Raw genomic sequence first — 13,124 nt, 5'->3', positions numbered from 1 at the left:
TGCAACAACTGCTTAATGAAGAGAGCACCTCCATGCATGCTGAAGTAGAATATTGATACAGGGCTGGGATTGGTGTGGGAGGGGAACTTCCCCCTAAGCTTTTGTAAAACTACAGCTTTTTGCTTAATTTGCCTTAGCAGTTTTCGGTAAGTGAAGAAGGGAAACGGAAGGTAGAAATAGATACAACGTGTACAACACAACTGGCCCTATTCACAAGAGACTGTCCCTGTTTTCTGATTCTAGGGATAGTACACCACAGTTCCAGTTTTGTCTCTGTTGTTGCTTTTGGGAGATGACTCGTTAACTACTTTGTTGATGAGAACTGTTAGCACTGTCACTCTTCAGGGTTCAGCTCCCTCCCCAGGGTTTCTCAAAGGTACACCTATGATTAAGGAATGGATGCACCTTTTTTCTGGACCACACCTACATAAATGCTTGCATATGGACACTAAGGCACCAGGAAGTGCAGAGCATGGCATTGTGTGGTCTGCAGTTGCTAAGGTATGTTTTAATTTTTAATAACATATTATCTTTAATCAAAAGAGCCATCACTGTATAACAGTGTCAAATATATGGCCCGTGGACCAGAACCGGCCCATCCAGTGCTGTTATCCATCTATGAGCAACTGGTCACTACCTTTATTGCCAGATGACAGAGGCTGTGCATTATGTCCCTGTATACTGTCCCAGTGCTAATGAGTAATGGGCGATGGAAGTGGGAGGGTGAGCATCAGGGAGATACTTTAAGAAAATACTGTAAGAGTGTTAATGATTTAAGTGTGTTTGTATTTTGAGTGGGAAATAATATGTTAAATGGGTTTGCCTTTGTCCTTTATAACGTTTATATCTCCATTACCTGGCATTACACTTTATGGCAAACATGGCCCAGCCCAACAAAGTAACATTTATGTCAGATCCGGCCCTTGTAACAAATGAGTTCAACACTTCTGTTAGGCTGTTGATTCCACAGAGGAAAAGCCATTGGGCAGTAAATGAATACAGCGTTTCATCAAGTGGATATGACCCTTAAGCAGTGTAGAATATCAGCAGAGAGGGGCATGGAATGATTCTTGATATATGAATTGTGCTGTTACAAGCATGCCCTTATTTTTGCTTGTGATTGTTCTAAGGGAAATACGGTGCTGATACAGGTTTGCCACCATAGGCATCCCAAAACAACTCCCTCTTTTCCCATCACAATCTTTAGCTAAGGAAATGAGAGATAACACATCCTTACATGATGCATTTACTTGACTGCCACTAAGTACAGAAGGAGAAAACATGAGCTTTTATCAAAAGTTCCTTTCAATAAACCTTATAAGAAGAGAAGGAGGAATTGTATTTGGGACTGATGTTACCCCATGAGCACATGAAGCTGCCATATACTGATTTATACCCTTGGTCTATTCAAGGTCAGTATTGTCTATTCTTAGTGGCAGCAGCTCTGCAGGCCTCAGGCAGAGGTCTTCCACATCACTCACTAGGTACTGTACATGGAAACTTCAGAATACAAATTGGGAGCTCTACCACTGAGTTACAGCTCCTTCTAGCTGCATTCCCCCCTAGGAGTCACAGTCATATCTAGCTCAATCCAGAGAAAGACTGGCTGAGTTCTCACAAAGAGCAGATGAAGATGGTAAACTTGACTTTCAACTGGACCATTTCAGATTCACATGAAAGAATGCTCCATGCCATTTTTTTAAAAAATCTGTTGATAGAAAAACAATATCAGGAAGAGAGATTCTACCCTAGTATTCTCTCTGTTAGTTATCTATGGCCGAGTTCAGACTGTCAGTTTGAAGCGGGAGGGGGTCATGGCAAAAAAGAGCTGGAACAAACTGTTCTGGGTTTTCCCGTTCACACTACAGCAACTGATGCGGGAGCATACCAGGAGGAGGCAGAAGGGAACGTTCACACTGTTGGCCCAGAGGTTGGATGTAAGGCGCAGCTTTCTTTTTGTTAATCTGGAGATGTGCACTTATGAGCACATAAGAAAAATGTAGCTTTTGGTGTTCACACTTTGTTGGTGTGGAATAGACGTGGGATAATCGTGCTTTCCTGACAAACAGCCTCAAACAAATTGACAAATTGAACAGTGCATCAAAAACCGTCTTTCTGTTCATGATTGGCAAATAGGACAGGAGCCAAAGTGGTGGGTGGTTGACCATCCTTAGACCAGTGACACCCTTTCCAATAACAACAGCATGAACAGCTTACACTGAAGCTCTTTTTTTCAGTTAGTCAATTAGTAATCTGTTAACCATATGGCCACCATTTTAATATTTCGGAATCAAAGATCAGATATATTTCTTCAACACCAATGAGTCTATCTCAACTGACAATGAATAAGGCAATTATAGAAAATGAACAAGTATTTCTAAAAAGTAACAGTAAATATTGGTTGAATTCAACAACCCTTGGATAGTCTTCTGTGACCCCCCCTCTCCAATCTTAACACTTTTCATGTATCATGGTAGTGTGTTGATGGGAGCCAGATGGAGACTGTTCAAATGTTCATGACTTGTACTCATTGCAAACATATGTTCTTAGAATAATGGGATGGTTTCTCGGCATACAACAACCCAGATTTAAAAACCTATGATGAGACTCATAACACAAGAGAGATGCATAAACGCTGAGATGGGCACAGCTGGATGAAAAGAATTCAGGTACTTCAGCCTATAGCAGGATATGTTTGGTAATTAGTTCTCTACATACCACCCAACCAGAGAAATCAGCAAAATGGAGTTTTGATTTCTCCCAACAGGTGCATGGAGTGCCTACACCCCAAAGCAATTAATTTGACATTTTCCTCAAACACTATTTAACAACAAGTCGTGATCATTTCCCTGTAATTGTAAAAAGAGAAAAGGTTTACACATAACTTGCATTAAAGAGAGTAAGAGAAACATAAACCCACTTTATGCCAGTACTTGCATTGTTCATTGCATTTCCTATTGACAGAGTTGGAAAAAAAGAGAGATTCTTATATGTACTTTCACTGAAACAGAGTACTTCATACAGTGGCAACATACGCATGAACCAACAAGAACTGAACACCCCTTCGAGCATCAATATTTATAGGCAGTCTCCAGGGAGTTATATAGCTACTTGCAATTACCTCTCATACTTGCTGAATACTCTAGTGCTAAACTCATTACATATGACCCTGCCCTGTACATGCTACAATATGTCAGGCCATAGAATGTCACGGTGACACACTCCCAAACAGTCAACTGTCTGCCTTATCTTCACAGAATTAATGTGGATTTTCCAGTTCCCAGTCTCTCATGCCGTCTATCATTATTTGGAGAAAGCACTACCTAGATCAATGGGTCAGGCATTTAAAAATGAAGGTCAAATTCCAGATGCATTTCATCCTTGCCTCAACTGATGAGTGACTAAAACACATGTTTGCAAAGACTTTTTACGGCATTTAAGCACACCAGAGCAGCATCGTGACAGTATACTTCATGCATTAGAATAGGTAGTCAGTTTGCATGTTCAAAACATAAAGCACCACTCAGCCATAAGAGTTGAGTATAGCCTTGAGTGAGTCATTGCTTTCCAGCTTAATCTGCCCAGTGGAATTATTGTAAGGTTAAGAATTGAGGAGGTTAAGAATTGTAAAATCATTGCACAGTGTGGCAAGTGCTAGAAAAAGAGGTGCTGAGACAGATACCGTGCCATACAATACAGAGAACAGATAGACATCTGCCTACCCATTAACATTACAGTGCAGAGGGAGACACACAACCAGTCTGCTCCTGTACAAAGGAAGATGTGCGCCATCAAAAGCTGCATTGCTATGCTGATGGCCATTTCTGTCCAGTTTGCATAGATAGTTCCTTACTGAGCAAAGAAATCTGCAAGTGGAACTATTTTTGGTGTGCTGAGCTCTCTTGCTGAATTGGGATCACACACACACACACACACCTTGAATTGGTCCCAGAAACTGACTGGGACAAAGTGTAAGAGTGATATGGTTACAACAACCAAGAGTATATACTAGTGTAACCAAACGTATATATATACATACAACCTGTGATGATGACAGGTGTTTTGCTATGAATTGTGCTACTAATATTTTAATATTTAAACTAAGGTTATGTTAACAATTCTTGGTTTTAGAAATAATAGGGGGTTTTCTGCAGAAATTTTATTTTTCGCTTGTTAGTTTTTAGTGCACAGAATGAGATTATATCTACCACTATGTGGGTTACAAGATTCGGATTTAACAGTTCTATTTATATTCCATCAACAACACTCTTGCTTTAGGGTTGTTTATGGAACAGGATACAATCCATCCAGACAATTACTGTATATTTGGGGTCACAGCATCATCACTGGAGTACTACAGTGCTAAGGAAACAGCCACAATAATTACAAAGTGTTACCAGTTTTAATGCCTGCCTATCTCCTCCCTGGCAACCAAAAATGAACCTGGGTGAGATAATAGAATGCACATGTTTTCTGTGCGATAGAGGCAGCCTGGGTGATAAGCTTGAGAATTCCCAAAATGTTGCCTAGACTGAATCACAGAGAATGCACAGTATTGCATCTTACACACAATAAAATTACTCCCCCATAAATCACACACAATATATACAAATAGGTTCAAATGATAACTATCTAAATGAAAGGATCTGATTGCTCCCATGGTCATCTAAGAAACAGGGCTCTGAAAACATTCCTCTGCTCTGACACAACAGATGTCCCAAAGTTATAGCATTGTATTAATAGAAGAAGCTATGCACAGCACATCAACTCGTGCGGCACATGAAAGACAGGAAAGAGACAGAATAAATTTAGAGTCCAGTGGCACCTTTAAGACCAACAAAGATTAATCAAGGTATGAGACAGTTTTCTAGAAATATGGAATGCTTTTCAAATGACAATGAAACAATCTTCATAGCCCTGAACCATATGCATTCACTTATTAACAAAGAAAAGTTATGTAGGAAAAACGCCACTGAATGTAATGTTACAACTTATCTGTTGGTTCATAATGTCAAATAGCCCCATAGGAATTCAAAACAATCCTTAGTAGTGCATGGTCTGGAAGAAAAAAAGAGAGAGAGAGAGACATACCTCAAAACAACAGAATATCGACCAAGATCCAAAGTGTGACACAATGGTTAGGGTGCTAGGAGGTGTGGGATTGTGAGGATCCAGGTTCCTACTCAACTCACTGGGTGTCCATGAACCAGTCAGTATTCTCCTAGCCCAATTTACTTTACATGGTTGTGGTGAGGAAAAAATGAAAAGTGGAGGACATGTTCTTTCTCCTGAGCTCTTGAGAGGGCAGGTGCAATAACAAAATTGAAATAACTAAAGCTGGCATCTTAGGGTCTTGTTACAGAAAATGAAACATGATGATGTGTGATTTCTTACTTTGTCACTATGTTGGTAAGGTGGATACATTCCAAAGACTTAACTGTGTTACTCTATGAGGGCAAAAGGGCCCATGACATCTTAAAGACTAGCCAATACATTGTGGAAAGATATCCTGCCTCCAGAAGGCACATTATAATGGTTAGCCCTGTGACAACCTAAACATTAGGTTTTATAAGGATAGGGATGAGTAGCTTACATGGTTCCATTTTGCCTTGGATTCCACTCTGGTTGTCCTCTGCTTTTTGCCTCCTTACTTGGAATAAAGAGTCAAACACCAAGGATCGGATAAACTAAGGGCCACTTTATTTAACATATTAACCTGTAACTCAACAGCAAGGGCCAAGTGACTTGTGGTATGGTCAAGGCCAGGGGTCATTCCTGACCCCTCCATAGATGTATAATGGGAAGCCACCCTGCCCTGGTTCAAGTCAGTATATGTGGCTCACACCCATCTGGTACAACAAGCGGCAATGCCATGGAGATCCAGTCACCAAGCCATACAACTTAGGTGGAGGATCAATCCATGCAGTTCCAAAGGTAGTCTGCCTTCCGAATCCCGGGTCACAAAACACAAAGGCTAATCCAGCCAAGCTCCTAGCCCCAAAACTGGGGTTGTTAATTGGTTCTCCCCTAGCCACATATCATTCACCAGCCCCATCCAGCCCAGCTTAAGTGACCAACCTAACAAAACAGCACCACCCTATGCCAATTTCACAACCTGCTGATAAGCCATACAAGGTGGGCAAAAAAACACCCCCAACCATAGCCAATCAGTCGTGGATCAAAAATTCCTATCTGGCCCACACAAACAGGGGACCAGCCTAAGCCTATACAGCAATCGGGGTGGGAAGGTGGGCCAAACAACAAGGTGGCAACTGAGGAGGTGGGTGCAGAGCCGGCCATTAAAGTGTGCTGGCTCACCCCCCCCCCAGGGGCCCAGATGCTGTGAATCAGCATCTGTGCCCATTCATCCTCCTTCAACGGAGGCAAAGGCGGACCCCGGCAGTACAGCCATTGGCTGTCTGCCGGGTGGGGCCGGATTGTGGTGAGTGACACATTCTGCACTTAGAGAGGATGAGGAGGAGGAGATTGGATTTATACCCCACCCTTCACTACCTGAAGGAGTCCCAAAGCAGCTTACAATCTCCTTCCCTTCCTCTCCCCACAACAGACACCCTGTGATGTAGGTGGGGTTGAGAGAGCTCTCTTGAGAACGGCCCTTAAGAGAACAGCTCTGAAAGAACTTATGACTGACCCAATGTCACACCAGCAGCTGCATGTGGAGGAGTGGGGAATCAAACCTGGATGTCCCATATTAGAGTTCATGCTTTTAACCACTACACCAAACTGACTCAGAGTACCAGTACTAGCTCCTCCCACAATATCTTCAATGTAAACATCAGTTTTTAGGTAATCCAGAAAACCTTAAATCTAGCTTCACTGAGGAATATATCTTATCTGTTCAGCAAAGTCTGAGGCTTTCCTTCAGCCTAGAAGCCTCCCTCAACTGCAAGTGACTCTTCTGTTAGAGGAAGACTCAAAAGTGTGGAGGACACCTTCAAACTTTGCTGAGCACAGAGGTAGGGAATAAACCGATAGCCTTACTTCTAGCTAGTGAGAAGAAGGCCTAGTTTTGAATCCCTGACTAGAAAACATTTCTCACTCTAACAAAAGGCTATTACTAATAAACCAGCAAACAAAATTCCCGATGGGTTTAACTCCCCTCACAAATGATTAGAAATGGGTCTATTCCAATCTGCGTGGGTCAGCATAAATAAGGGCATTTTGATTTTTAAAAAGAGAGACTTAGTGAATTGTATTTCCCTGTGCGACATTTTGTATTCCTTCAGTCACTCTACAGGCAGAAGTATGCTTTACTGCACTACTTGTCTAGATTAATAATGTCACCATCTGAAGTACTTGTTGTATAAAACCACATTTCCCATAATGGAACCAAATGGGACTACAGGATGTTAATTAGCCTTATGGCTTTGCATTGCTACTCTGTATACAAACAATGGCATTGTTGCATTACCTGTGCCTATTGGATTCACATGGTTATGGGGGGAAAACATATACATATTCAGCCTGAAGCATATTAAAGCGTATATTACTTTTTATGTTAAGAGTGGATGAAGGAGGGAAAGTAATGCTGGATATTATTAGTTAGAAAAGAACAACACTAAAACATTCATGTCTTGTTCTTTCAATAGGTTCTGTTTTGTGCTCATTTTATTCTAATGTTATGTGAAACTGCACAAGAAAATGGCTTGCATTTTTTATTAGCTCTGCCTCCTCAGCCCATGAAATTCTACAGATGCCAACTCCAGTTTGTTGAGATAAATCAAGTCTGCACAAACTTGCAACCCACCAAGTCAAAAATCAGAGTGCCAGCATGTACTGTGATCTGCCAGTTAATCGACAATACTCCTTTCTGTTGTAAACTGGCAGGAGAAAAAAAAAGATGGCTCATTGAAGCCTCTCCTGGGCCACCATTTTGTTTTGTTTTGGTGGGTTGCAAGTTGAGAAGGCTTAAATTGTTGGGATTGGAAAGACTGGATTCTGAAGCATACTGTTTGGAAACCATGTTGTTGACAGACACAGTTCAAAGCATCACGTGTGCTGATGTGCATACAGAGCTCTTGTACAGAAAAGATTGTGGGGTGAAGTCACTTCCTCCATTGAAGAGAATGGAGATCCCCTTGCAAGTAAAGGAAATCCATGCATACACGGGATCACATCTAGTTTTAATGAATCACTGGATTGGGATCTTGGGAGGCTTTGAAACATTGGTCTGTTCTGAAAGAGCAAAAAGAGAGAGGAATCCATTTTTTAGACTACTAAGCATTATAAAGATCAGGCAAGCCATGTTTCACTGAGGGAAACATAAGCGAAGAAGGGATAAATTGATAATGTTGTTAGATGGTCTGAAGTTAGTTCTACACTGCGGCCTTTCTCTGAAAACGAATCAATCTTGTTCCATCATTACCCACATGGCGAATCCTAACAGATGTGGATATCATATTGCACCACTGAAACTGGAGGATATTACAAAATTGAAATAATGCCACTTCTGAAATTTCTCAGTTATTGAAAGATGTTTGTTATGATTTGACTCTGCTACATCTAGGGCTAGTTTGCTGGACAAGCCACCCAAGTGACTGACTGGGATTGTTTGGTGAGGAAAACATCAAATGCAAGGTCTCTGTTTGCTCCCAGCCATCAGCAGCATGGGAGGTGACTGGATTCAACCCCTGAGCATATCATCATCATCATCATCGACCTTTATTGGCATAGTATTACAGAAAGATAAAAATAAGATAAAACCACAGAATTTACCACAGTAGTAGAGGAAAAGGTTATAAACAGTTTAATTCAGAATAACATATCCCAAAAGAAAATGGTACATTAAAAACTAAGTGTTAAAAGTGCTTGCCCTTAGCTTCCATAGCAATGAGAGGAAGTGAGCTACAGATGCAGTGATTTGATGGGTTTTATCAGAAGGCAAAATAAACTCATTATCAACAGTCTTTGCAGAAGGCAAAGCCAAGCCTAAACTGAGACCCACTCACCAGCAATGCAGACTCAAGAAAGGGTAGATTTCCTTACATGAGGTAACAAATTACCTTGAGTGTCCCTGACCACCTCTCATTGTTTGGATTGCCAGGCTGTGCCTGGTAACTGGTGCAAGAATTGGTGGGTGGGCAACATCCCAGGAGAAAACCTAAAAGGAAAAAAAAATAAAGCCTCAACTATTTACAGGAGTTTCTGATGATTCATAGACCTACCTACCAGAAGGGACAAGAATAGCTATAGGGATTGCCAGGAACTGTATGGTCAGAACATCCTGTAAGTAGATGAAGCCTGACATTCATTTTTAATTTTTCTCTCCAGGATAATTCCCCCCCCCCAAAAAAAAAAATTGGCTCCAGGTTCCACTCCACCTGCTGATCAGGTGAGCATCAGTGGGCAAGAGTGACAATTACCTATTGGTTTCCTGCCATAAGCTGTCATTCAGGAACCCTCCTTATAGTTCACCAGTGTAAGCAAAGGTAGGCTTCCACAATCCTTTTTTAACGTAAGCCAGTCTGTGCTCTTTCTTCATAGCACCATATTGCTACTCCCATGACTCTACACTAACTCCCCCCATAAGACCATACATCACTTTAAGATAACTCTAGCTAGAATCTCTAAGCCAGTGGCACTCAGCCCTGGACTCATCATCATCATCATCAACCAAAAAAGCCACGTGACTTCTGCATGCTCTGAACACTGCCCCATCAAACATACACACACCAAAATCAACATAAACTGTTAGAAAGAAAACCAGGAACGTAATGGGAAAAGAACAGAGAATTTCAGAATGGGATATAGATGTAATAATACTCTAAATATATATATATATATATATATATTTTAAAAAATCAAGTTCCCTTAGGAAGACAGCAATTGTCGATGTCTAGTTGCAATGATATACCGAGCCGCTTTTACTTATATTTATTGTATTTATGTAAAGTTGTTTTATGGATTGATTGTTTTATCTATGTTGATTTTATTAATGCTGTGAGCCACCCTGAGCCGCTTTGGCGGAAGGCCGGGATAAAAGTCGAATAAATAAATAAAATAACTTTTTCTTCAGTGTAGCAGCAACAACCATTCCAAATGGCAGTTTGCCCTGCATTTTTCCTGTCTTCAATGGCAGCCCTTCTCCCACGCGTTGGGTGGGTCTCTGTTAAAAAAAAAAAAAAGTAATGGATATTCCATCTGCCAATTTAAAAAGCCCCCTAGTGGCATGTGGGGGTGGCAGTCATGGGGACTAGGGCAGGGGAAATGGCTGAGTTGTGGGCAGGACCAGAGAAATCCAGAATTTCCTGCTCACATGACAGCCTGCCCAGAGTTGCTGCAATGTCTCCCATAACTTTGCGGCAAAACAGCTTTGGGAAAGATTGCAGAAAAGTCGGGGGGAAACCAGGGGAGTGCACCAAAGTACCACAACACTGTGGATAAGTAGGAGAAGACATTTCCTAACAACATCAAACCGGTGGCACATGTGGAAATAGCCACTATTGGCTTCAATGCAATATCAGGGATAGCTCTAGTTTTGCAATTCATAAAAACTGCATCAGTACTCTATTTTGTACAATCCTGAACAAATCAGTCCCAGGAAATATTTAATGTATCTCTTTCTAGATGGCAGGGGGACTATTGCATGTACTCTCCCTTCAACATTTGTGTTAAGTTTAGTGATAAAAAACAGGAGAAATGGGTGTAAGAAAACATCTGTCCAAGTTAATTATCAGGTATGTTCTGATAAGCAAAAAAGTTACACACTACACAGGGGCTTTACACATTATCAACAACAACAACAATAAACAGTAGTCTGGGCTACTCATTTTTATTTGACAAGGTCAAAGATTTTGCAAAAAAATTTTGAGAGCCCAAGCATTCCAAAGGACTTTTTATCCTACTCTTCCACCAAGGATCTCAGGACAACTCCCACAGATTTCTTGTCCTTCATTTAACTTCATAACAATCCTGGGACATGAGTTAGCCTAGCATTGCCAGTCTTCAGGTGGTGGCTGGAGATCTCTTGGGAATAAAACTGATCTCCAGGTGACAGAGATCAGTTCACCTGAAGAAAATGGCTGCTTTGGAAGGTGGGCATCTATGGCATTATACCTCAATTGGATTCCCTCCCCTCCCCAAACACCACCCTCCTCAGGCTCCATCCCCAAAATCTCCAGGTATTAACCAACCTGGATCTGGCAACCCTAGGTTAGCAGGAGAGAAAATGATTGGTCCAAAGTCACTCTGTGGGCCTCACTGTTGAATGGGATTTGAACCGGGGTTATCTGTGGTATAGGTGCTGCGGTGGCTCAAGTGGTTAAGACGCTGAACTGCAGGCTGTGGAAGGTCAGTAGTTTAGTAGTTCGAGACCCGAGTTGCTGCATGACGGAGTGAGCTCCTGTCTCTAGTTCCAGCTCCTGCCAACCTAGCATTTCGAAAGCAAGAAATTGCAAGTAGATAAATAGGTACCACTTCAGTGGGAAGGTAACAGCATTCTGTACACCTTGGTGTTTAGTCATGCCGGCCACATGACCACGGAAACATCTTCAGACAGTGCTGGCTCTTCAGCTTTGAAATGGAGATGAGCACCGCAACCCTAGAGTCGGATTCGACTGGCTTTCAAGCAAGAGAACCTTTACTTTACCTATCTGTGGTATAATTCTCTAATTACTGCAAGACAAAAGGTCATTGGTTCAAAGAGTGGCTGAAAATACTGACTCCCAATCAAACATTTTAGTACCATGACCTAAATTTGTGATTGGAATGCCAGACAGTTTGGTATGGATAATGCATCAGGAGACCTTGCCTTTTCTTACACCAGCTAAACAAACATAGGAGGAACAGACATAATGAAGAGTGTATTTTAGAAAACACAGGCTTTTAAGACATTACAACAGTTGACCCTAAATTATTTTCAGTCTGTTTTTGTTTGCAGGCTGGGCTCCCCATATAACTCATTATTAACGAGACATGTGTTCAGTCTCGGATGATGATATGTTTTTGATTTTCAGTTCAACACAGTCTTTGTAATGGGGCTTGCAGTAATAATTGGTAAAGGAGGAACAAAGAAATACTTACGTGTGGGGATGCCCAGTGAGGAAATCATTTTAAAGAGTTCTTAAAACTGACAGATGACTTTTAGGTAGGGAGCCAAGGATTTTAAAAGATAAAAGGAAACAAAATATCCAAAACCTATTTTTTCATCCCCAGGCTAATAATCTGATAGAGCCGATGAAAAATACTTTTTTTTCATCTGTGTTATGGGAGATAATAGGGAACATTTATCAACTTATTGTTAGCAAAGGATTTATTTCCATGCAGGAGGAGAATTTGGAAGCTGATCTGTATAAATCCTGGTTCTATTTTTTAAAAAGGAACTTCTGAAGCAGTGATAAGAGAATTGTTATCTGTTTGGGGTTTTTTTCCCCCCTAGCCAGAGTACTATGAACTACTAACATTAACATTAGTCATACCTAGGAAAAGAATAAAGATATTTAAAGTGCGTGTATACATGTACCTTTTATGTTTCATTTTTGTAACTGCAGGCTTTCTTCGACACTGAGGACCAGTTTACACATGTGTCAGAATCAAATGATAACTTTTTTTCTAGATTGAAGATGGAGGTTGGTATAATTTGAATGGTCTCCTGCCCCCCTTTGTATCTGAAAAACACATCATGAAAATCAGACTGGCCTAGTCTTTTCCTTACCTTCTCTCTGTCCAACATTCATGGTGTTTTCATGCAGTAATACTGAAGTATCTAAAACTTTTACCAATAGCTGGATATGATATAGGCCAGATACCACTTGATTCTAAAGCTCGGTGGACACATGCAGCAGATTGAGATGGTACAACTCTGAGGTGGTAGAACGGGCTGTACCGCTTCAGATTGCAGGTGTCACATATTTATTACTCCCTTACGTAAAAAGAATTGACAAATAAACTAATAGCATAGCAGAGAGAAAGGCTCTACCACAGTTCATTGTGTCTTGCTGTAGTTTTCTATTTACACAGAATATATTCATTCATTTATTTATTTAGGGTGTTTTTAACCCACAGTTCTCCACTCAATGAGGACTCAGTGAAACATATTGCTTGCCACCAATGGACTAATACAGGGGAGAAAGAAGGCAACACCATCCCTGACCTTGATGAAGACA

This window comes from Gekko japonicus, unplaced genomic scaffold (assembly GCF_001447785.1).
Source record: "Gekko japonicus isolate JY-2015 unplaced genomic scaffold, Gekko_japonicus_V1.1 scaffold602, whole genome shotgun sequence".
Taxonomy (NCBI): Eukaryota; Metazoa; Chordata; class Lepidosauria; order Squamata; family Gekkonidae; genus Gekko; species Gekko japonicus.
The sequence above is the reverse complement of the archived record's forward strand: the minus strand, read 5'-3'. Positions refer to the sequence as shown.